This window comes from Prinia subflava, chromosome 28 (genome assembly GCF_021018805.1).
Source record: "Prinia subflava isolate CZ2003 ecotype Zambia chromosome 28, Cam_Psub_1.2, whole genome shotgun sequence".
NCBI lineage: Eukaryota > Metazoa > Chordata > Aves > Passeriformes > Cisticolidae > Prinia > Prinia subflava.
This window is the reverse complement of record NC_086274.1, coordinates 581,725-606,026: the sequence shown is the minus strand read 5'-3', so window position 1 is coordinate 606,026 and position 24,302 is coordinate 581,725. Positions and strand designations below refer to the sequence as shown.

The 24,302-nt window shown below is 41.1% G+C and overlaps 1 protein-coding gene across 11 annotated transcripts in view; it reads left to right on the top strand.

Annotated features, from left to right (window-relative positions):
• The window catches only part of ZBTB20 (zinc finger and BTB domain containing 20), a 472,116-nt gene that overhangs the window by 276,030 nt on the left and 171,784 nt on the right, over positions 1-24,302 (top strand). The window contains exon 1 of one of the 11 annotated variants that reach the window (XM_063419875.1): positions 11,914-13,282. The exons of the other annotated variants lie outside the window; for them this stretch is intronic. The gene's annotated coding sequence lies outside the window, so the exon portion shown is untranslated. Of the gene's footprint in view, positions 1-11,913; positions 13,283-24,302 lie in introns of those variants that run through there. 11 annotated transcript variants of the gene reach the window in all.

The window sequence follows — 24,302 nt, the reverse complement described above, 5'->3', positions numbered from 1 at the left end:
ATTTCAGCCATTGTGAGTCTTGAATAACTAACATTTGGAAGCATTTTTGCAAATGAAAGCTGGTTATGAAAATGCACAGATAGAAAAGCAAACAGTGTGATCCTAGACGAGTGTTTTCCAAAGGCATTCTGATGAACTTCCCCTGAAACTTAGCTCTGTATATGTGAGCTTCAAAAAGTAGAGACAATATCTGTGGTATTAGATTTAGTTTTATTCATTAAAGAAATGTTTGAAATGCATTATTCTGTTTAGTCCAGCAAGGAGCCCCAAGTTAACTGATGTGTTATGGGCTGCTCCGTGGCACAAAAGCATAACAAGAGAAAATACTCTCTTTTCCTTTCCCAGTTTTTGCATTGTGACCTGACATTTATGCATATTGCATAAAGCAAATTCTGAATACTACAGCTTCGCTGACTTGAGGCTGACAATTTTTTTTTTCCCTTTTACTTGCTTTTTGTCATTTTCTGGTAAGTTCAGCACACTGTATACTATGCATGTCTTTCCAGACAGCACAGAAAGGATTGGTTATAGACTTCACATGAGGCTGCACCATAACTTTTGTTCATGCCCAGCTTTTCAGTACAAAAAAATGTGTACCTGAGTTCAACCAAAATGATTGTGTCTGCCTGATCATATTGTCTACAGAGCCAAATAATCTAAAGTATGCATGGTTTGATAGACTAAGCATCCAACAAAAGCTTCCTTAAAATGAGTCATATCTTTGATTCAACAGTCACATTAGTTGAAATTAATCAGTCTTCCTGTTGCTGGCACTGGGAAATCTAAGAAGAAAAGCAAAAGAATTGCTGCAACAAAACAATGCCATCCATTGTAAGGCAGTGCCAGCCAGGGATACCAGGCAGCAACCAGCCCGGCCAAATCAGCACTTATTTATTAATTCCAGGAATGTCTCAAATATTTGAGGGCAGTTTCCAGACAGAGCAGTGATGGCAGAGGGTTCTGGCATTTCAGTTTGTCAAGGCGTCATGGATCTCCTGATGGGAAGTGTTCACATTAGGGCACTCATTTCATTACACTTGAAGTAATTGTCCTTCATGCTGTTCTAGCAGGAGTGGCAAAAAAACTGCATGGACAAATAAAGCAAGCAGCACTTCTTTCAGCATCCCATTGGGAGGCCAAGTTAGTTTTTTTTTCTTTTTCCATTTTTGAAATTTAATTTTACATCAAGCAAGAGGTCAGAATTCAAGCACAATAGTTCAGATGTACTCACTTAAAAAGTATGTATGATAGTTACTATGTCTTTGGTCATTTTTAGGCATAAAGGGAGTATATCTTTATATTTCCTTACTCCTTTGCTGTGCTATTGCTGCCTTCTCTATATTTGCATTACAGATTCAGTTTTTTATTTACTGTACAGATTACAGTTAGATCTTTTGAAAGCACCTCCAATCAGTGTACAGACATCTCTTCCTTCAAGTGTTTCTCTCCCTCCATTACCTCTTCTTAACTGACAATTATTCTCCCATGCCAGGTGTAGTTCTCATTTCCCTGGTCTCTCTCTTACAAATTTTTTCCCTTCTTTTTTCATAATTCAAAGACACTTCTTGCCTTATGGATTGAATGCAGGCATAGCCAAGTGAAAGGCTGTGGCTTGGAGGTAAAACATAGCTATTTGTTCAATAACAAACTGTTTGAGCCATAAATCTATTGATTTATTAATGCTGATTCCATGGACAAGTGTTTCCTTCTGACCTCTGGAGCTGCATCCACACTTTTGCATGAGCAAAATTCTAGATTTCTTTGTACAAACAAAATGCACACACACCAGAATGCATACATCAGTCCCAACCTTAGCAGCATAAATTCACACAGAAAAAAGAAATTTGATCTTAAGAGTGGTAATATGAAAGGAAAAAAAAACCTCTGAAAAAGTTTTTAAATCTATTTTATAGATTATAATTCTGAACTCGTAATATGAGCATGTTACAGAAGTTCATTAAGCAATGCAGCTAATATCTGAAATTAATTTATGGACTTGTTTGGCTTTTGTTCTTCCTCTCCCAGCAATAGAATCTGACAGCAAACTTATATCCTGCATTTCTGTCACCATGCCTTTTCCAATTCTGTTTCTGCTCCTGTTTACTCACTTCTCTCAGCTATTTTCCCTAATTTGTCACTATAGGTCTAGTGTGTTTCCAAGAGACACAGCTCTCAATTTCTTCAAAGCAGGCTTTTTGCTCTTGTGTAAGTGATACTGTTCTTGTCCCCTTCTCGTGTATTCAGACCTAGTGTTAGGCCAGACCCACTGTTCTTCAGAACTGAACGAGTGCTGCTCACTGTAGCCCACTTGGCTGCTGAGAAATGGCCTCCTACTTAATTTGTCTCCACCAAAGCCTAATGGAATTCGTGGAGTTCCTGGATTTGCACCCAGCTCCAAGCATTGCTTAAGGATGACTGTTTCCCACTTCACACTAGCTTGGTGTCTTGTTTGCTCTACTTCTCCCTTCCGACCATGAAGTGCAGAATAAGGGGAAGATTACCAGCTCAGCCAAGAGCAGCCTGCAGTGCCAAGCCAGATCCCCGAGAGAAGCACAGCTTCCTTCAAGCTTACAAACCAACTGGTGGTCAGAGCAATGAAGGTTTGCAGGGGTCAGTCCAGGGAGGGAAGGCAAATGCAGGGTGGCTGTAGAGCAAGCCAAAAGTGGTGATTACAGTCTGACATGGAAAATTGTCCCAGGAAAAACAGTTAAAACATGGAGCAACTCTAGCTTAATATTCTGGGAGTGGTGGGGGAAACAATGGCCATTCTTCATTAGTAAACTGTAGCCTCAGTATAATGTAGGGTTTCTTTCTGAATGGATGTGTAGGTCTTGGCCTGGGCAGGCTGTCTTTTTCCCTGTTTTTTAATGTATTCACCAAATGTGTGAGAAATTAAAACTGCACAATGAGCAACATTTCCTCCCTGCACCAGCTATGAGAGGAAATGTGTTCCTGGGGATATGCATCTTTCATATTCTTTTCTGACTAGCACTATATGATTACATCTTCAGTCAATAAAAGTATGTGTCTTTAATATATATATATACACTCATGCACATATATATCATTCCAGTAAACAGCTGTGGAAAGGAGGGGAAATGGTTATAAAAACAAGCATTCTGAACAACAAACAAGCTTAGTGTACAACTAAAGCAAACTTTGAAGAAACAGGCCTTCATGAAGGAATAACATTGTTGGAACCATATGTTTTCCATGTACCAGGAGGCTGTTTTAATAGTTTACAAATGTATTTAGCCACAGAAAGTCTAAAATTAGTCAATGTTTTAAAGGGCTAAAGATTGACACAAGTCATTCCAGTTAGTGAAGGACTTCTTTTCATCCACATCCAGTGAATAAACTTATGTGACTGAGCAGATGTTTGTGGGGGACTGGTTTTCTGTGGCTGCTGATTAGAGTTGTACAAAACTTTGCTGCTAACTTGTAGTATTCGTTTGTTTCGGGCGTTGTGTCTTGTGGGAAACATGATGGCCTAGACCACAAGTAACTCAAGTTCTGTCCCTGCTCTCCTGCTGCTATGCTCCATGGTCTAGAACAAGGTGTTCCTCTACACTGTGGTTGGTTTGCCCTCATAAAATAGGATATCCCTTTGTAAACTACTTTAAGAACTGCTGATGAAAGATGCTGGCTTATGAGCTTTGCCGGTCTTTTCTCCCACAGTTTGTTTGAGTTTAGTAGCCTAAAGTGAAGCTCAGGTGAGTCTTGAGGGCCTCCAGGGTTTGCACCGAAGTCGTACAAAATCTTGTATACTGCTTGTTTTCACTTTGACAGCTCCAGGGTTACTCTGAGCCGGGCTCCCCGCTGTTAACAGGGCTGGTGAACCTCAGGAAATCCTTCATCGTCTGATCTGAATTATGGATTGGCAAGGAAATCAACATCTTCTGCTGAGCAGCAGAGGTTTTATGAGGCTGTGCAACACTGTCTGCACAAAAGCTTAGTTCTGTTTCAGCAGTGCTCAAACACCAGCTCTGTGCATTCTGCTCTTCATCCTTAGATGAACTTCATCCCAGATGGCTCCATCCTTGATTGACTCTGTGGTGTGTATGACCACAGCTGAGGCGTGTGTACTGATGTCACCATGTTCTGTGATATCACACACCTCTGCTGAGCTGGAGGCTGGTCTGGGTTCCTGCCTCCATGACACCATGTCCTCAAATGAAACAGGGGTTTGCCCTTTCAATCCAACTGGGCATCTTCCTCCTCATGACAGCTCTTTTCATTGTGGTTTGGCCCCCTTAGAGAGAAAACTAAATCACAGAGCTATGTGACAGTGTCAGTCATTGAGCAGTGTTCAAGCATGCTTTGCTGTTAGCTCTGTAGTGGCTCTCTGTGCTCACTTGACAGGTTTTCATCCCAATGGCTCTTCTATGGGGTTTAAACTCAGTAAGGAACTCCTCTCTGTTCTATACACACCTTGGTAGGAGCAAGGTACCTAGAAGAAAGGAGGAAAAGGGGCTTGGTCCTCAATAAGTCTGGTGCTTTACCAGAAATCTGGACAGGATTTCCATCTTTCGCCCCCCCGAGAGTGATAATGCAGTAATGCAAAGAAAGCCGAAAACAGAAAAATCTTACCAGATTTTCTGCATTACTGGAAATCTTATTCAGATCTTTTATTTAAAAAGTGGTCAAAATGTACATAAGAAAAGGAGCTATATCAGCTCCTATACTAAAGGATTCCTTTCATTCCCTGTCAAAAATGGTCACATGCTAAACATCGAACAAAAAAATTTGAAATGTTAAAGGAATAAAACTCTTCAGGGAATAAATTATTTTTACAACTGGCCAATATAAAATAATACAGTACAAGTCTCTTAAAGTAGTAATTGATAAAGGAATAAAACTGCTAAAAGAGTATATTTTTCATTCGCTGAAGCTAACTGTATAATAGCACTCAGCTGTATTTAATCTCTGGGGGCCTACGGAACAGGCACAAAAATGAACGTAACTTAAAATCGACGAGTGATCTTTCATGAGGTCTGTGGTTCCTGCTGCCTGCTGGCAACAGCCATGTTGCTGCAGCAAGCCTACTCACTCAGCCCCACGGTACTTTGCCTTTCAGAGCCTTTTTTTTATCTGTATGTTAAGCAGGTAATTCCCAAGACATCCCTATTAAGTGAAAAAGAATGACTCTTCCAGCCTGACACACAGGGAAACTGAGATACAGGGAGGATAAAGCCTTTGCCTGGGGTCAAGCTGGTTTGTTCTTCCATGTAATATGGCTGTAATGGGCCTCAGTCCTCCCTCAGAATGCTGACTGAAAACACTCTAGAATAAAAATTTGAACTTGTGGTTTCGCTGGATACTTCAGAATGAGATCACAACTGTGCTGGACCCAGGTCCTTCAGCTTCCTCCAGTGCACACCTGAATCCCAGTATAGAAATTATAGAAATCAAGTACCAGTTTTATGTTAGTGTCTGGTTGATTAAAGAGTTCTTACGTTGTATTATAGAGCTATGTGAGTGGGCTTCAAAGGCTGACCTCACTTGGGCAAAAAGAGAGCATCCCAAGAGGGAGAAAATTCCCCCCACTGCGTGGCCATCATGTGATTTTTGTTTGCCTTTGAAACAGGTCTGTCCCATGAATTTCTTAAATTTTCCTTGAGGAAGATAAATTTTTTGTTAGGTAGATACATGCAGAGATTCTTGACTGAGGAAAATGGAGAGTGCGGAGTTGGAAGAATGCATACAAATGACATTTCATTTCTCCTTCTTCTGTCTTGATGGGTCTTGGAGAGGCCAAGTGATTTCTAGCTTGTACAGGCTTCACCCAAGTGATGTTTTCTCTCCAGAGTCTCTTCCTCTTTTTCCATCCACTGCTCAGACTGTCTGTCCCAGCAGAACTGCATCATTCTTCTTGAGATCAGTCACACTGAAACAACTGAATAGAATTAGAGTTTTTAACTGTGTCTGTCAACTAGTTTGGGTTTGCTGGTGTTTCTCTCCCATCACCTATGAACTGATTTTCCATTCATTTAATCAGAAGTAAGACCAAGGGCTTTTATCTAAATACTCTTAAATTTGGTATGTATTTTAAAACTGAATCCTTCTTTATGTTAAAGTTATAAAACTACCTTCTTTTCATAGCACTTCCTTATAAAGCTAGTGACCCAATTGTATGAAATTTTAATGACATTTGAAATTTAGAAATGTATCTACATTTTATAGGATTTCTGGGTTTTGGTTCCCTAAAAAAAGGAAATAACTGACTTCCTGATTTTCTTTCATTGTTTACTTTGTTTAGTTCTAGTGGAGAGTATGCCAGAAATTTCGACGAGTGGGTAAAATAGTAGAAGATAAATGTGCCTTTGTAAAGATCTACCTCATGCATACCCTGTGCCCTTGCATCATATTGCCTAGTTTGTTTATTGTAAACAGGCTGTATCAATTCAGGAATAGTGGCATGCTTTTAACAATAAAACAGAGAAAGTTTCCCTTTATAATCCACAGAATCACTTAGAAATTTCTCTCACTAATTATTTCAGGATAGAAATTATTATTCTTTGAGACCTGATGGGTGAAATTTAAAAAAAAAAAAAAAAAAAAAAAGGCAGCTAGAAAAAAGAAAAGGCTTTCGTCTTTTTCTTAATGGTGGTTTTAAGCATATAGAAAGAAGTGAGAACAATAATAAATTGCAGTATTCCTAATTTACCAAATAATACAATTTTTCTGCCTCACTTCAAAATGACCCAAAAGAATGCTGTTTAAACTTGGCGTATTTTGTAGATACCCTTGAGAATCTGCTAATAAATGAAGTGCCAAACAAGTTAGTTCCTTAGTTTCAAAGTGGTACATACATAACATATGTAGACAGAATATCACTTGTGCCTGAACCTCACTATTTTTTTGCTGAGCTCTGTCTCCATTCTCATGGAAACCAACCTCTGATTGACAGTAATGCTGTGAACTTCCACTTATTAGCTAATGCTGACTTTTCTTGAAAATAGGAGCTGAGTGTAGCATTATGGAATATTCATGGAACAAAATTCCAGAGAGAGAGGTCTCAGGGTCAGGAGGAGGGAGGGAATGAGAGACAGATGCCAGATTGCCTGTAGAGAGTCCAAGCATGTGTTTTTGTTTGTAGCAATGATGCACATGCCTTTTGCGGGTGCAATTATTGCTTTTGCCTTTGAAAGTTTTACCATAAATCTGTTTCTCAATCTCCCTTCATTTTTGACCCAAATTAACCTCTTCTCTATACAGTTCTGTTACTTAACCGCAGTTTCACTTGGGAATATCTGTGCACCACCATGCTCTAGGTGTTCTCCTCTGAATTTCAGAGATCACTCTGAATTCAAATCTGTTTCTGATCAGATTTAATTCATTAGTCTTTCTGTCTTTTCATGATCTTCATGCACTGGATTTTATTCTTCACTGAGTCATTGCAGTGAACAACACCACATGAGTGAAAAAAATAATTTGCCCTTTATTTTTGGTCTCTGCCTACCATGCAGCTTTAAGCAAAGGCATATGATCTGTAAGCAGATGAAAACTGAGACCTAAAGTATTTGAATATCCATTTAACATATCGTGACACTTTCCTTTTAATCTATCAAATGCTTTAAAATCTGAATTCTCTTGTTCTAGCAATAAGCTTGTCTTACTTGAGTGACACTTCAGGTCTAATGAGGCTGACTGCAGGTGACTCACAGCTAACTGTGCAACAGATGTGGGGTGAAAGCTTTTAGCAGCCATGCACTTCCAAGTGGGAATTCCCTGCCTGTAGTATCTGTGACATTGATACTGTGCTATTTTCCCGTGTCAGACTCAGGCTTTATTGTGGACCTGACAGGTTCAAAGTCACAGAAGCTACTTCTTGTCGTAGAGTGTTTCAGAGAGGAGGCATTTAGTAGTGTATTAGCATTTGTTAGTTTTATTTAGGAAATGGAGAAGAAATTGCATCTCAGTATTCTTGTACTGCTGGGGAGCTTTCAACCTTCAGTGAATTTCCTAACCCTCGTCCTTAGGCTGGGGTGCTGACAAACGTGCTGCAGCTTACCGGGGGAAGAGATTGCAGCTCAGTTCAGCTGCCAGTTGTGCCACATCTGGCTGAACAGAATATGTACTGGTTTGAAATGTTGTTAAAGTTACCATAAAAAAGCTAAGTCTCAGAATATAGATTCATATCATATTGTGTGCGCAGTCAGGAATTTTCCGTCACCTCGTCTTCTGGAAAGAGCAGCTTTCGATAGCTCGGGAGGTTTTTTTTTGGGAGATAAAGCGTGCTGCTTGTGAGTCTTCCCAGATGCTTTGGGGAAGCTTCTCCTTTGGTATGTCCTGCAATTTGCAGGACTGCTGCAGGGAAAGAAGGAGCCATGCAACAGCTCACAAACGTGAGCCTTGAGGTGCTGGGGAAGTCAAGGAGGGGCAGGTGGGTTGGCACAGGTTCAGAGTTTCTGGTGTGCTTCCCACAGTGGCTTGGAGTGACTGTAGCCTGCATCAGTTCTGTCCCAGCTGAGTGGTGGACTTCATCCCACGTAGGAGGCAACCAACTAAACAGGGTTGGTCACTTGGGGTAGCTGTTGAGTGTGGATGCCCACTGTCCTAGAGGGACCATGAGCTTAAGAGCTCTCTGCATATATGAGAGATGTATCAAGAAATACTGTGTATCAAGAATGCCATACTTTGGAGCCAGAGGTGTGTATCTGAGCCCTCAGAAGTTATTTAAATGCATATATATGTATTTTTATTTTATTTTATATAGGGCAAAGTTGCCTGAAGCCTGTTTATTAGTTAATAACCCCCTCCAGGTTACCGTCTCTAATCCTGTAATGAAATTGAGTTAATAAATCCAAGATATTATTAAATAAAGTAAGTATTTAATATTGCTTGTCCTCTTTGAATCCAAGTTGCAATACAACAGAATTTCATTTTATAAATAACACCTTTCGTGCTAGCACCACAGGGCATGATTCAAAAGAATCTAAATAGAACATGAATGCTGTAATCAAATGCAGACCCCAGGAAGGCAGATTAAAAAGGCATGTTGCTGGTTAGCACAGCAGACAGGGTAAGTATAGCAGGTCACAGCAGAAAAGCTAGTTACAAAAACAAGGGCACAATCAAATGAAAATTGTTTGCTTGCCCACTCCAAACCATGACTGACTGCTTCTGTGTCCATGACCTATTTTTTTTAAATAAAGGAAGATTTTGAGAGGTTGTTACATTTTAATTGCTTTGTACTAAACAGGAAAACAACAACAACAACAAAAATCTCAACTCTGTGTTTGCATGTGGAGGACAGCAGGAAAATATCTATTTATAGGTAGAGACACTACAGCTGGAGAAGACTTTTCCACTAGGTTTATTTCATCTCTGTTTATCTCATCTGTTTGCACCCACTGCCAAAGGCTGCATGTTTCCTGCTATATGGAGGAACATGGAGCAGAGGGAAAAGCTGCAGGGCACTGCCATGAAGCTTGCCTTGCAGACAGGGGGAATACTTGCATGCTGCAAGTGTTCAGTGCTGAGGCAGAAGCGGCAGGAGCAAAGCAAAGGGGTGTCCAAAGCCCACGAAGCCCAGGGTGCAGAGGCAGCCCTGCCCTGGTGCCATCCCTGCGGCGCTGCCTGGCCGCCCGCACGTGCCTGGCACTCCTGGCCACACTGTCTTCCTTGTCTTCCTTCCTTGAGGGTGTCACAAAGGTGGAGCAGAGGTTAATGGAGCAAAAAGCAGAATTAACCTCCGTGCGCTTATCTGCAGCTGCTCCCAAGGTCTGGTTGTAGCATGGCCCTTCTCTAAGCAGAGTTTTAGCTCGTGGAGGGATGCATGGAGAGGAGGAAAGTCAGGGTGTGCAAGCTCTCTCCTCCCTCTGCTGGGGTTCTTCTCTCTCTCTTTGCTGAAATGGGGAAAGCATCACCCCTTTTGAGGCTTGTCCTCTCTATACTGATACGAGGCAGGCAGAGAAACCCTCGTGGTTATTGTGTTTAGCCCTGTATTCTCTGTGTATGCATATGTACAATTGCTGCAAAATACATTTGGTCTTCTAGTTCAAGGACTGACAGCCGAGACAGGGGGAAGAAATCAAACTCTGATGATTTTATTTATACATATGTGTGTGTATGTACAGATGTACATCCACAAATGTATGCATTTATATTTGTATGTGTAACATGGTTGTGAATATTATAAAATATTATATAGAAGAAGCTTGTGTTACAACTAGTTACCACCTTCAAGACTCCGAGTTACATCCATATAGGAAATATGGAAATTCCCAAGAAGAAGAAAAGTCAGTACGGTTGCCTCATTAAGCTACTTAAAGAATTAGTGTTTTGATAGGCATTCTATTAATTTACTTTAACAGGTGGAATCAAACTAGCCTAATGCAAATAATGAGTCAGAAAAACTAGTCTGTAAACAGTAGAGTGAAAAGAAAAAAAATAAAAATTAACCTTCCAGAGTGGTCTGCTGTACTCATGGTAAATGAAATATTTAGTGGAGACAGCAGCAAAAAAATGAAATACGAGATCTTGCATCCCAAGTTATTAGTGACCTGTTAAAAGACAGGCTGAAAAGTGCCTTTACCAAATTAAAACTTTGGAAAAGGGCACAAATGGGAAATGTCAAAATAAAAAATCTGAGGAAAATGATTGTCCTCCTGGCTCTTATTATTTTGCAGTTCTGAGGCTGTGGCCACTGTTAATGCTAGTGAAGCAAGAATGGCACAATTCAGTCTCCTGAAGTCAGTAATGGAAGTAGTCTGCACTGACAGGCAGACAGTTGGAATTTGCTGAGATTTTGATCACAATTGCGTGATCTGTTCACTGCATGTGTTTTTTTGTTTAGTCTAATTTTCAGAAACTTCATAGGCTTTTTTTTTTTTTAATAGAAGATTTCATTTGGTTCTCTGTTCCCTGTGTTTACAGTACAGCCATCCTTAATGCTTAATGATACTAAATAATGAGAATGCCAGAGTGCTTAATTTAATGTCTGCTATTGATCTCTGGACTGTTTAGCAAATGCCTTACTAAACACAGAGGGCCATATACTGCCCCCACTTCCATCTATGTAAATCTCCTAAAGGCAGCTAGGGTGTTGGGAACCTAAGGTCAGTTGATCAGCCTCCTAATTGTGTTTCCTGCAAGGAAATGTTAAAAGTTTTCCCCATCACAGACAGGAATTATTATTTCAAATTCTGTTCCATTATTCTGTGTGTGCCTTTCTGCTCTCTGAGCACTCGGCTCTCTGGACACCTCTCACTAATAAGGTTTCACTTGCAAGAGCTCGCGTTTGTCTCAGTTTTCTTCAGTATTTCTGGCAATGCTGGTAAACATAAAGGTAGTGAGAGAAGCGAATGCTGAGCTGATTTGTAAATGAGCAAGGCATTTCTTAGTGAGCTCAGATCAGCTGACAGCTTCTCTCTGTCACCCAGCACCCTTCCAGGGCAAGGACCTCTTTGGTATCAGCTCATATGAGCTGGATGGTCAGATTTACAATTTGCCAATTAATCTGGTGAGATCAATGAGTCTCCCGTCCTTCCCACAGCTCTCCCAGTGCTGTGTCAGTGATGTCACTTCTACTGCTCTGCCTTAAGAAATCTCTTGGAAATGCCTCCTTCTTTTATTTTATTAAGATCACCTTGGTATTGTAGAGCTACAGACGCCTTAACAGTCTCTTCTAAAGATCTGAGCTTGAAGAAGCTGTGATTTACTATAAATTTTGCATTACAGGCTCTTGGCTTTTATTTTCAGCCATACTTCAATCTTAAGCTTGTCTCTGCGTTACCTACCTGTACTGTAGACTGACTGTTGCTAGCAAAATCTATGACAGCATTACTTTGCCAGCAAGAACACACAGATGTAAAACTAATTAGTTTTAAAAAAAATGTTTTCACTTGTGTCTTGTGAATACAGTAATCCTCAAGAATTCAATAGATTAGGAATTTTTTTGATACTTGGTAAACTGAATGTTGGGGTGGGCACTACGTTCTTTCAGCACTGCATCTCTGTCTCAAATGGGGAAGAACCCAGAACAGAAGTGCAGCTTGAGATTGCTAAGCCATTTTCAGTTCTCTCACGGTCTTTCAGTCTTTTGTCCCACTTCTCCTCTCAGGTAGGTCCTCACCTGCTGCATTCTGCTTTCCTAGTCATGACCCAAAACCCAGCACTGCCAAGCACCTGAGTTCCCATCAGCAATCTCTATCTTTTACTGCTGTGCACGTGAGGCAGGTTTAATAAGCTTGCTAATAATGACTTGTAGCATACTGGTTTCTAGTAGACTCGGGCCATCCCCCATTCTAGGTCTCCAAATGTGCTTGATAAATTATTTGAATTACTCTTTCAATTGCCATCTGTAGTTCCTCATAAAGAGACTGCTATTTGCCGTGCGTTGTGCCAAATCACGCAATACTTTTTTGCAAAGCCAGGGACTGTACTGAAATCACCAAACTTGTGTCACTTGTGAGCTGCAGTACAATAACATGTTCACTTTACGTAGGTTACAGTTGCAGACTTGTGAGATGAGAAAGAAGACCTTGGAACTCTGACCCATAAATCTCAGAAATTACAGGGACGTAAAAGAGAAGAGAATTTCAAGTACCTCAAGTTTTTTAATACATATATAAAATTATTCTTATAAATATGAATTCTAAAATGCATAAAATGTCAGTGTTATGCATAAATAAATAAATATAGAAACATACGCATACATGTCTACACTCATAAATATGTTGTGACCTTCTCCTCCTTCCCCTTGCCTTGAACTTCCTCCTTGAATGTGCCCTGATGGTGGAGTGACGATCATCAGATCTAAAGAAATGTATTGCTGTGTGAAACCTTGGACTAGTGACGTCTGTTGAATTTGGACAGTTTTGTTTGTCTACTGGGAAATCGCATGAACTTCCCAATATTTTTCTTTTTTTTTTTTTTTTTAAGTTTGCATTGCCCTCCTCCTCCCCACCCAAGGGAGGCTAGCTTCAGGAGAAATGGCTGCTTTCTTGCTTTCTGGTGTGGTGTAAAGTTTTCCGTCGAGAGACAATAATGTACATTCCTCTGGCAGGACGGGATGGATTTTTTTGTTTCTCTTGCTGTTGTTTATTTATAAGACATTTCCTCTTGCTTAGTGGAAGTTTGATCGTAAGAGGCTCCAGTGATTTTCCTTCCCACCTCTCCCCTCCCTAATTTCTCTGCCTCGGCACTCGCTCTGGAACAGAGCGAACTCAAAAAGCCCATCGGCGCAGGGCGCGCTTCGCAGCCAAGCCCTGCCACTCTCCAGAGACTGTGAGGTGATTCTCCTTCGTCACTGCTTGGACCAGGAACCACAGCCCTGGTGAGTGGTGAGCTCCCAGAATTTGATGTGTCAAGGCTTCTATTCTCGGGGCCGCCGCGGCGAAGCAGGAAATAAAGGTTTTTGTTGTTGTGTTTTCCCTTTTTTTTTTTTTTTTTTTTTTTTTTTTTTTTTTTTTTTTTTTTTTTTCTAATCTGGAAGCAGAATCGGCGACAAGCAGAGCGCAGGAGGAATGCGGAGCTCGGAGCCGGGCGCGGGGAGAGCTCTGCGGAGCGGGGGCCGAGCCCGCGTCCCCTCGGCCACCGGCGGGGGTCGGGCCGGGCTGCGGCGGGGGGAGCGCCCCGGCCGGGGGAGCGGGGCGGGGGTGGGAGCGCGGAATGGTAATCCTCCGCTCCGAGTTTCTGTCTGGCAAGTTTTCATGCCTCTGTGTTTCTGAGCATTTACATTATGCTCTGAATACCTGATTGCCCAGCCAAGCAGAAAAGAAACTCTACAGTGGATGCATAGCAAAAGAAAATGCTTCTGTGGAAGCCACCTCTGGGAATAGGAAGAACTAGTTGGTTTATAGGCTGCTGGTCCATCTGAGGGAGTGGGAAAGGTTGTATTTTTTTTTTTTTTTCCTCTTTTTTAACTCTCTCGCTTCCCTTCTGTTCTCTTTGTGTCTGTATGGGGAATTGGGAATCAGGAAAAAAAATGTACTTTGTAGAACTTCATATACAAAATCTTGGATGCGAAAGAACTGACTGTCTCAGCCAACATCAAGGTACTTAGAATTATTTTCAGCTGTTGGATAGGGAAGACAAGGCTTAGAAAGCTACAATGATTTGCTCACGGCTGCATGGGAAAGGCAACAAAAAAAAAAAAAAAAGGAGTAGGATGAGCACCTCTAGCTCCAGGCCCAGATTGTCTCTTTTTGTCCTCTCCTGCCCCACTGAACATATCACTTCTGTTAATATTTTTCTACTGTAATGCTAAAGAAGGCCAGGGCAATGCGTGGGCTGTTTCATTCATCCTTCATCATCTTCCATGTTATCTGACTTGAAGAAATGAATCATTTCTTGACTAACTAATTTCTTTTCTACTTCTATCAAATAGGCATATAAAAAACAGAGGGTAGCAGTCAAAATATTTGTATTTTGAGTTATTATCCTGTTCTTTGAAACATGTCCCTGGCAAAAGACCAAGATCTTTAATGGAACCAACATATCTCACACAGGGTATTAGCTAGGCAGCATTCTTCTCACCCTTGCCTTGTTTCTGAGCAGCATTTACTCAGCAGGTGTTTCAACAATCTTGTCTCTGTGACACCCAGGGAGGCAGCCCCTCTTTGACTACTGGGGGTCGTTTGTGACATACAGAGAAATCCAGTCACCTTTTCCCTGGTTTCGTGCCCATTCCAAATCCTAAGAACTGTACATACAGGCTGGTGGTGAGCAGTCCACTGAAGTTGTCAGAGGCTTTGACACTGACTTCAGAACTGAGCTCTGTGTCAAGTCACATCCAACCCATATTAGGGTACTCGCTGTTTCTTATAACCAGTAAGTAAAGTCATGTAGGATTTGGTGGCTTTACTCCCTGGCAATTTTTGCAAGTATCTTTGGTGGTTTTAGTCCATGTGGGGTTGTCAGTCCCCCCCACCATGCTTCAGTTTCAGCCCAAGGTTTTACTAAGCCTGAAAATTTCCAGTGGAAGACAGACAGAACCTCAGAGTTCCATCTGGTTTTGCATTAGAACTGTAAAGAACTGTGAACTCCTCTTTTTTTCATGTACAAACCCCCAAGCTGACCGCAGACGTTTTTCAGTGCTGAGCAGCAAGGGTTAGCTGTTTCTCTTCATTCCCTGGTGCTGCAGACCTCTCTCTGAACTTAAACTAAATCACCAGCTCTCAACAAAACCCGCAATTAAGTTGGCTGATCCCTTCAGTAAAGAGTATTACATACACATAGAAATAACCTTTACATACATCAAAGCCTCAATCCAAATGGTCCCAGCTTTTGACTAAATTGATGTTAAGATCCCAACTTAGCTGTTGCATCACCTTTCTGCAGTGTACTCAAAGCAGCTGACAGATCAGAACATCCCAAACTTTCAGGCAGTTCACATCACAGATAGAAACATAATGGATTTTTTTTCTCTTCTCTGAATGGGCTATACTGAACGCCCACACACACTTTTGGGTCTGATCTTTGAAGCTTATCTCTGATTTACTTTCTCCCTCCAGGCAGTGTAAGTCTGAAAGACATAAGTACTTCTGAAATGGAAAGTTCTCAAAGCACAGTGCTAAATGTCTGAAACTTCAAACTTCTGCCTGTATAACACTTGTTCTCTAGATATACTGAAGTCAAGGGCTGTCACTCTGGCATCTTTCACCAAGAAGGAAAAACAATGTTTAATCTCTTTTTTAAGAGTCTCTGTGTTGCTCCAAATGTCTCCATGTTTAAATTACTTCATTAATTTATTTATTCTCCCTAGTCTCTCTGGTAGCAAAGGAACTCGTCTTTGCTGGTATTTATTTATAGCGATGTGGAAAAATTCATCAGTCTTTCTTATTATGATATAAGCTGCTTATTGATGGTAGGCCAAGGTTATAATAGTTTGTCTATGGTCTAAAATCATTAGGGTGAAAATCTGCAATTTCAAATCGTATTCTAACCGTCTGTTTAAACACTTTAAGAGGGTAAGATTATGAATTGTCTCATTAGTAGTAGCTTCTTTATCTACTGCATAATAGTTTATCATAGTTGCTTTAAAAAAAATGAAAATTAATACCTGTGGGCATTCTTCTATACATTCACTGTTTGCTTCTAGCAGTAGCCATTTTAGTTACAGCATCCCTTCCAACTAGTAATCTCAAAGTGCTCTGCAAGCACTGCCAAGTTAAACCTCTCTCTTTTACCCACAGATAAAGTGGGAAAGTTATCTTCCTTTGCCCGATGCAAGCAAGGAGAAAATGGTATCCTTTCCCTCATGTTCAAACCACCAGTTCATGCTTTTGGGGAAGAGAATATATGTTTATGTAGTAGAATGAGAACTAGTGTTTTCTGCACAACAATTGTTTGACGTGATATGCTTGTTGTTCTGTGAGTGTTAACTGCATCAGACAAGAACAAAGCACAGAAAAAGATGTAATGATAAAGGTAGGCAGATTCCTAGGTACTTGGATGCTTCAGAAGTACAAGAATTTAAGCAGTATCCAGAGACAATTTTTGCAATAAAAGTACATAAAAGCAACTGCCTTGTTTTGAGTACATTTCCCATTTTAAGGTATTCTCAATTTCTTTTCTTATTTTATGTTGTAAGCCTCTCTTTTCCAAAAGTTGAACAACTGCTTGTTTTCCTGGGTAACAACATCGAAATAGCACTAATATTCCCTCCTGTAATTCAGAAAAGAAAGTGAAACTTCATTTTGAATTGTCATATGACAAGGAAAGTTAGGAAAGTAAAAGGGACTGCAAGTTACTGAGGTAAAACAGCTACTAACCACAGATATCTAATTATCAGCTGCAGTCAGTCCTTACCTCAAGGATAAAGAAATAGCAAGGTTTATGAATGGTAAGATGAAGGGGTTTTCTTCCTCTCCTGGGCTGAGAAGGGGAATGTATGGGTAACGTAATGAGAATGGAGAGAAATGGAAAAGGCTTTAGGAGACCTGAACCTGTATCCCAGATGCACCATTATGATCTTACCTCTGTCTATTTCTCACTTACTTATCTGAAAAGTGGAATTTTTCTCCCTGCCCTCACAGGGCTATTGATCAGGTTTAGCCAGGCTCAGGCATGCTTAAAAAATAGAAGTGCATGTAAATACAGCATGTAGATCCCCCCTACTGCTGCTTTGCTTGTTTTTTCCTCCTTGCAAGCTTCGAGTTCCTGGAAGCGAGGCGAGTTCCAGAGCTAGCATGGGTCTGTGCTGCTGGCAAAACAAAGCAGGTGCAAATTACGGTGGAAATGAAATAGCTGGTGCTTTGAGGCGGTGGAGTGCCCAGTTCACCTCAGGGTACGTGTCTGCGTTCACAAAACATGACTATCACGCATACCCTGATTCATTAGAAGTGTTATCCAGCAAACAAGAAGCCTAATCATATTTTAGTGGGAACATTCTTATGATAAACTCTGCTTTAGTGAAACTCTGCGTATAGTGCAATTTCTTCTGGCCGTGTATATTACACAGTGAAGAAAAGCTACCCCGCTGCGTATCAGAAGGCTGTAATTTCATTTAGGGGTTCTATTGACATCATAAACTGCAAGAGCAGAGCTCAAGTGGCTATTTAAGTCATAGGAACTTCAGAGTGAAATTACTGCCTGGCAGCAACTGGCCCTCCCCACGCGGGCCCCCATGCACACACTTCACGTTTTCATCCCTCTGCCTATAAATAATAAATCCCTTCCGTGGCTTCGCAAGGGAGCATTTCCCAAGCCCCCGTTATCTGCCACCCTCGGTCGGCAGCGCGCTCCCGGCGGGCGGGGGAGGGAGCCGCAAGCCAAGGTGGGCGATGCCCGGGAGAGCCGGGGCTCCTCTGCAGCCCCGGAGGCACCCGCTGGGCGCCGCCGTGCCCGCTGCTCGGGCTGCCCGTCTCCATCAGAGCCGGCACAGCTGACCTTGGCGCCCCTAAGCTGTAGAGGAGATGCAGGCTCGGTGCCACCTGCGATCCACAGCAGCACATCTCCTGTTTGTCCCCCGCCTCGCTGGGATTGCTGCCTGCGGCCCCGGGGAGGAGAGGGCACGGCTGAGAGGGCTCGGCACTGTCCCCGGTCTGGGCCTGCGAGAGCAGGGCTGACCTTCCTCCTGGTGGCACCTGCTGCACCTGAGTGGGGGAAAAACAATAAAAAATCCCCCTTTTTTATTTTAGCATTTAGATAACGGGAAGGCAGACGTCGCCTTGACAGAAGTTTGTGTATTTCATCCCTATGGACTTATTTCAAGAAAAGAGTGAAGTCAGAGAGCGTTTGCTTTTCATCAGGAAAGCAAAGTTAACCATTCATTAGAGCTTGTCAAGTAACCTCAAATTTAAGCCAGGCATTGGAAAAAAACTTTCAGTAGGACAATGGATAAGTTTTGTGTGCCATAGATAACAAGCGTAGGCATTTTAGTTTGTCTGTCTGAAAACCAATGCATCTCAAGTTCATGTAAATGTTTAATTTCCCTTATCCATCCTCATCTTTTTTTCCAGATAGTAGGAAAGAACTATTCTTTGTACTCAGTGTTTTCAAGACCTTGGGGTACCAGATAGGTGTTAAATTACCAGTGGGAACAGAATTCATATTTATGTATTTTCTCTGAACTGGTTTGTCCCTTCTTATATTTCATCTAACAGAATGATGGTTTACAGTGTTAAATTATAAAAAAGTGTTCCATTATAATATTAGTATTTCCATTTTTTATAAAGGAAACTTATTTTGATCTTGAATCTAGCTTTTTCCCTGGAAATGCAATTAAATCATTGCCTCTACTTCTTAAATGTCACAGTCTTGTGATTCCTGAGACCATGGTACAGCTTGAGGGAAACAGAAGCTTTGAAATTTAATAAACAAGGTTTATATAGTTATCAGACATGGCAGTCTGCAGTAGAAGGGCAGACTTTCTGCTCTGGAGGTAAGCTGTTCACACCATTTCGTCTGACTTTGAGCACTAGTGAGTCTGGATAGGCAGTGATCCTGCAGAATATGCTTTCAGTGTTCCCCAGGAGTCTGAAAGAGCAGCTCACACATATGCACACATTGCAAACAAAAGTGAATTTTGAACTCCACATTGCTGGTTCTGGGGATAGGGATGCAGGTATCAGTAGCAGCTGTGCTCTTTCTGCTGCTGTCCTGAGAAGCTCTAGCCAGGTCTTTTTGTGCCATTTCTCTTCCCCTTCCCTTTGCTTTAAGGACTTCTGAAACTTGTTATGACTGAAGTTACTATGCTGGCTGTGTGCATGCTCCAAGTAAGGAAAAAAAATGAAGTCCACAAACTGTGGATAACAGCAGATCCCACAGTACAGTGAAATCAAAATAGGATGTTGTATGCCAAGACGCAAAAGTTCTCATGGTCCTTATCTCTGTACGAAATAACTGGAAGTGGTTACAGTTTCCTTCATTTAGTATAACTGAATGTATTGAGGGCTGAGTATCTTCAGTGAGATATGAACTGCCTGATGGCATGCATCCTAATTTCAGGACGTGATGTCCTGGCATGATGATAGCCTATTGTCCCACTGAGTCTTGAGTGCCTGAAATCTAAAGCTATGTTACTGTGTTGGTGTCTGTCCAACAAAGATGTGTGTTCTACTTGTACCATGTGGAAAAATGAATAAAATATCTAAAGTTAAAAAACAATTCATAAACACCATATGCACATACATACTGCATGCACAACTTCTCTTTGAAAATATTACAATGGGACACCCTTCCAGATTCTGGTTGTAAAAGACTGTAACAATTTCTTCTACAGGTTTTTAGTCAAAAAATACTGCAACAGTCTGTTTCCTTTCAAATCAGCAAAAGTATGGTAGAATAGAAACCGTTCTTTAAAATTAAATATCGATCTGTCTGCCTAACATACAGTTCTTCTAAAGCTGCCACCCTCTTAACTTGCAGGTGTCAAAAAGTAATTCACACGTGGGGATACTGAGGCAGAAATTGGTGAGGTGACTAATGTAACACCGTGTCCTCATGGAGCCCATCTGGCTCTGAGTTGCTGCCATAGCTGCTTTGATTAGCTCTCCAGAAGGGCTGCTGTAGGCTGTGTGTGCTCTGTGAGTGGAGGGCTCTGCAGGTCCCCAGTGATGCTGTGGGCTGCAGCTCACTCAGAGCAGTGATACCTGGCCCTAGGGCAGGGCAGGGGCTCGTCTCAGCTCTGAAGCACCAAACTTACTGTTGCACATATCTTCTGGGGAAGGCATAGTAATTTCTCCAGAATGTCTGGCTAAAAAAAAAAAAAAGAAAGAAAAAAAAACCCAAACAAAAAACCACAGAGAGGCTTGAGTGCTCTTCTAGTCCTATCTCCTGTTTGCCACAGAGCAAGACCATCTTTTGTTTTGCTGGCATGCTGCTGCAGTGTCTTGGTAAAACTGGAGAGAAGCTGTGGCACTGGGTTAGAAATGAGACAGATGACATTGCTGCAGCAGGGAAAGAGCAGAAGATATCTGACATGCTTTTTCTTCCCAACCCCAAGATCTGCACCTGGGTTTAATATTAGATAGGATCACTGAGGAAAGTGGTGGTTGGCAAATTTTACTTTTTAATGACTTACAATGACCTGTGATGTATCAGGCTCAGCAGTGTCACTCTGTAGCATGACTTCATTGTAGATTTCCTGCTTCCACTAGAATGAGGGGTGCTGATGGTACCACTTCATCCCCATTGCTGCTTTCAGTGTGTGGTACCCTGCCATGCAGCTACAGCTGGTTTTACTTTAAAAATATTAGTTGTCTGTCTGATATTGTGTCAGTGGGACTTGCTACTCCATAAAATGACTGCTCCGTAGAGCAAAGACACAAGTACGAGGGCAAGCTGAGTCATTGGCTGTATTTGGATGTTTTCACATCCTTTTGTGGGGAGAAGATGTATACCTGACAGGAGGAAGGCTAATTCTTCTCTGTCAGTCAGTGCAAGGCAGAAGGTTTAGGGAGAAGAGATCAGATGGGCTTGAATGAATTTTGTAATTCGGAACATATCTAGGAAATAGAACTGAATGATGTATAGAGAACTTCTCTGTCAGTGTGGAAAATTAGAGATTTGAATAAGATGAGTTTAATACTGAAATGAAATGAGAAGTTTATGATTAATAGGGTCTGGCAGAGACAGCATACTTATATATAATTTTGGAGACTTAGGAAATGATCCTTGGGTAGATGTGGGTCTGAGGGCTTAAGAGGAAAGGGGAGGAGTGGGCCCACAGGGAACCAGAGTTGTTTCATCTCTTTTCAGTGAAAGACCCAAAAGTTTACCATAACAGGCATAAAATGGAAGAGGTAAATCTTCCATTTCAGAAACTCAGAGCATCTTTTAAAATACTTTACAAGGTTGAAAAGTTAAATTAGGAATGAAATATGTGTCAAGATGAAACAGGATTTTGGTTCAGCTCATCTTTATTCCTGCTTCTGAAGCAACTACCATCAGTTGTTTCAGGGCAAGACATTTTCCTTCTGGATACTTTCCTTCAAACTGAGCAGTACTGAATGCTGGACATGGAGGCTAGGTTTTCTTACCCCTGTGACAATAAACCTGTGTCCTGAAAATGCACTTTGTTACAGTCATTCATAAAGGGCAAGATATGCAGATAGACGAAATTTGTCTTGTCTTACATGGCTACAGATGCAGCTCATAATCATTAAAATTACTCATTGGCCTGTTGAGGAAAACATAAAGAAAGTTATTTTGTGGAAACTAACAGAAAAGGGTAAGATTCACAGCTCACTCATCTTCATTCTATGCAAATAATTAGCTGTTTTATTATATTCTAAGGGACTTTAGAAATTTGGGTTGTATTCTCCCCCCAGGACATGGTGAGGTTCTATATTTTTTACCTTGTACACTCCTATTTTGAAATTTTCCTTTAGAGTGAGAATTATTTCTCCTGTGAACACCTTTATATTTTTTCCCTGTGTAAGAGAAAAGCCATGTTCCCATACTGATGTTTTCTGACTTACAATTATCCATGTAAAGTCAGCAAACATGGAATAATTACTTCTAATGCAGACTTTGCAATAAGGAAGTTTTATTAGAAATGGGGAAAGTGTAACTCTGGTCTTTGCCTGTCTTTCTCCAGAGTCTCATCCTAGTGCACTTTCCTTTAGGTGGCACTCCCACATTAACTTGTGCATGACCTGAACAGCTGTTTGTGATCTATCATCTGTCTCTTGAAATATGATGGAGAGACTTAGAAATTATATTAATTGTGGTGTCCACATCCTCTCTTCATTAAAAGTTGAAAATTGCTGTTCAAATATTTCATAATCAAAAATTAATCCCAGTCTACCTGTTCCAAATCATATATTACACCCTCTGGGAATGAATCCCAAATCCCCATTACAATTTGGATGCTCTCTCCTCTGGGTATTGATTACAAATTCTGGTTATTGTTCACATGCTTTGTCATAGGGGGAATTAATCTCAAGTTCCCGTCTACTGTTCTGGGACTGAAAGCTATCTATAATTAAGATTTTTCTATTAAATGGATATTGACTATGAGCTTTTTCGTCTACATTTTTGGGGTTATCTTCTGGCAAGGAAACTCCGTCTGAGCCCATGGAGAGATTCTTCATGCTGAGTATTCTGACCACCGATTTTCATGCCACTGGGGTGCAGGCGTTTTGCAGGAGTCAGTGGCATAGCTGGACTGTTCTCTAATGTTGATGTTGGGTAAGGAGATGCAAACATTTTCACAAGAGCTTGGCAAAGTGGAGCAAATAAACATGAACAAAAATAAGATGAATAAAGCCAGAAGAGTTGCATCAGAAATGTAGAGGAAGATGCGAGCGTGCAATTGTGAAGTGCTCTACAATTGCACACCAGTTGCCTTATGAAATCATAACAATCTTAGATATGTAGAAGGGAGGAATAATTTGCTCTCCTTTTCAGCAGTGGATGGAATAAGAATGAAAATACTGTGGTGAAAGGTAGCAGTATAAAAATACCCGGGAGACAATGTACTTTTGATAGGTGAATCTATGTTCCATCTGATTAGTTCCAGCAACTTTGACTACAAAACTACCTTTATTTCCACATAGATTCACTTATTTTCTAAAGAATGATGCAAAGCACATAGGAAAAAAAAAAAAAAAAAAAAAGTCTTCAGTTGCATAGCTGTGTCTATCCCTGTTTCTTCACGGGCAGAAAATTGGATCAGAACAGCCCTGTTTTTCAGGGAATCTGGACTCTGGACCTAGGTTTTGGTGTTTCAGACCCACCACTGCTGCTAATAGACATGGTGTTTCCAGTGGCAACAGTTGTCTCATGCGTTCTTTCACACTTTAGAAAAGATCCCCGTTTCCTTTTTTCCCTCTCTTCTTTAGCAGTGGGCAGCCCTGCAACCTTTTGATCATACCGACTTTGTTCGTTACATGACTGAACTCTGCTATGCCAAACATCCCTTTAGAAAGTTTGACATTTGTGCCATTTGAAAAAAGGGAGGGAGAGGGGAGGAGAGAGGGGGAAGAATGGATCCTGGCGGCTTCCTCCTGCCCTTTTGATTAGGAGTGCAGTAAGTCAGCAGAAGGGGTGGGACTTTTAACAAGGAGCAGGGGGTGTGAGCTGGTTGTGATCTGTGATGTATGCACAGGCATGCACACGGAGGAAAGGAAAGAAAAAGACAGAAGACAAACAACCAGAAAGTGAAATTACTACCAGAAATTAACTAATTGATGGAAAGTTTATGGTGGCAATCAAAGAGACAAGATGAGACAAAGGAAGATGGCCTGTGGTACTATCCTAAACCTGGCGAGGGAGGTTGAACTTAGGAAATTCCAAGGGCTCCTTAAGACCTAATAATTTTAATTCTGTAGCACATTTGTTCCTATTCATTATTTTGCAACTGCTATTTTCTAAGCATATTGTGTTCTACTTTTTTTCCGTTCTATGATACATTTTGTGCAATTGTTAATGCATCCATTTTTTAAAAATTTTTGCCCACCACTGCTACACCAGTCTTTGAGATGGTGCAGAGTTTGTGGAACTGGAACTGCTCTGCATATGTTGGCATGCAAAGGGAAAAGGTACAAAGCTTATTATGTATTCTAATGTTTGCAAAAGAAAGCAGGGCTTTAAAAATAGGCTCTTTAAAAGTCCTGAATAAAAAGTACTGAGTGTTTTAAACGAAGTTTGCAATGATATATAAAATAGTTCTTTGTGTGAAAATCTGTATTGATTTTCTTTTGCTTTGTTTGTATAGAAATTGTCCTCAGAATAGATAGGCTTTGACATTTTGCCTTCTCCTATGCTTAATAAGTCATCCGTGTCGTCCCCTCCCACACACACACGTGCTCTATCTTCTTCCTGGCTACCTGCTGTTTCATCCAGATCATTTGTAGAGCTGCAGGTAATGGATAACGGTGTTGGAGACTCTGCTGCAACTCTGGTGG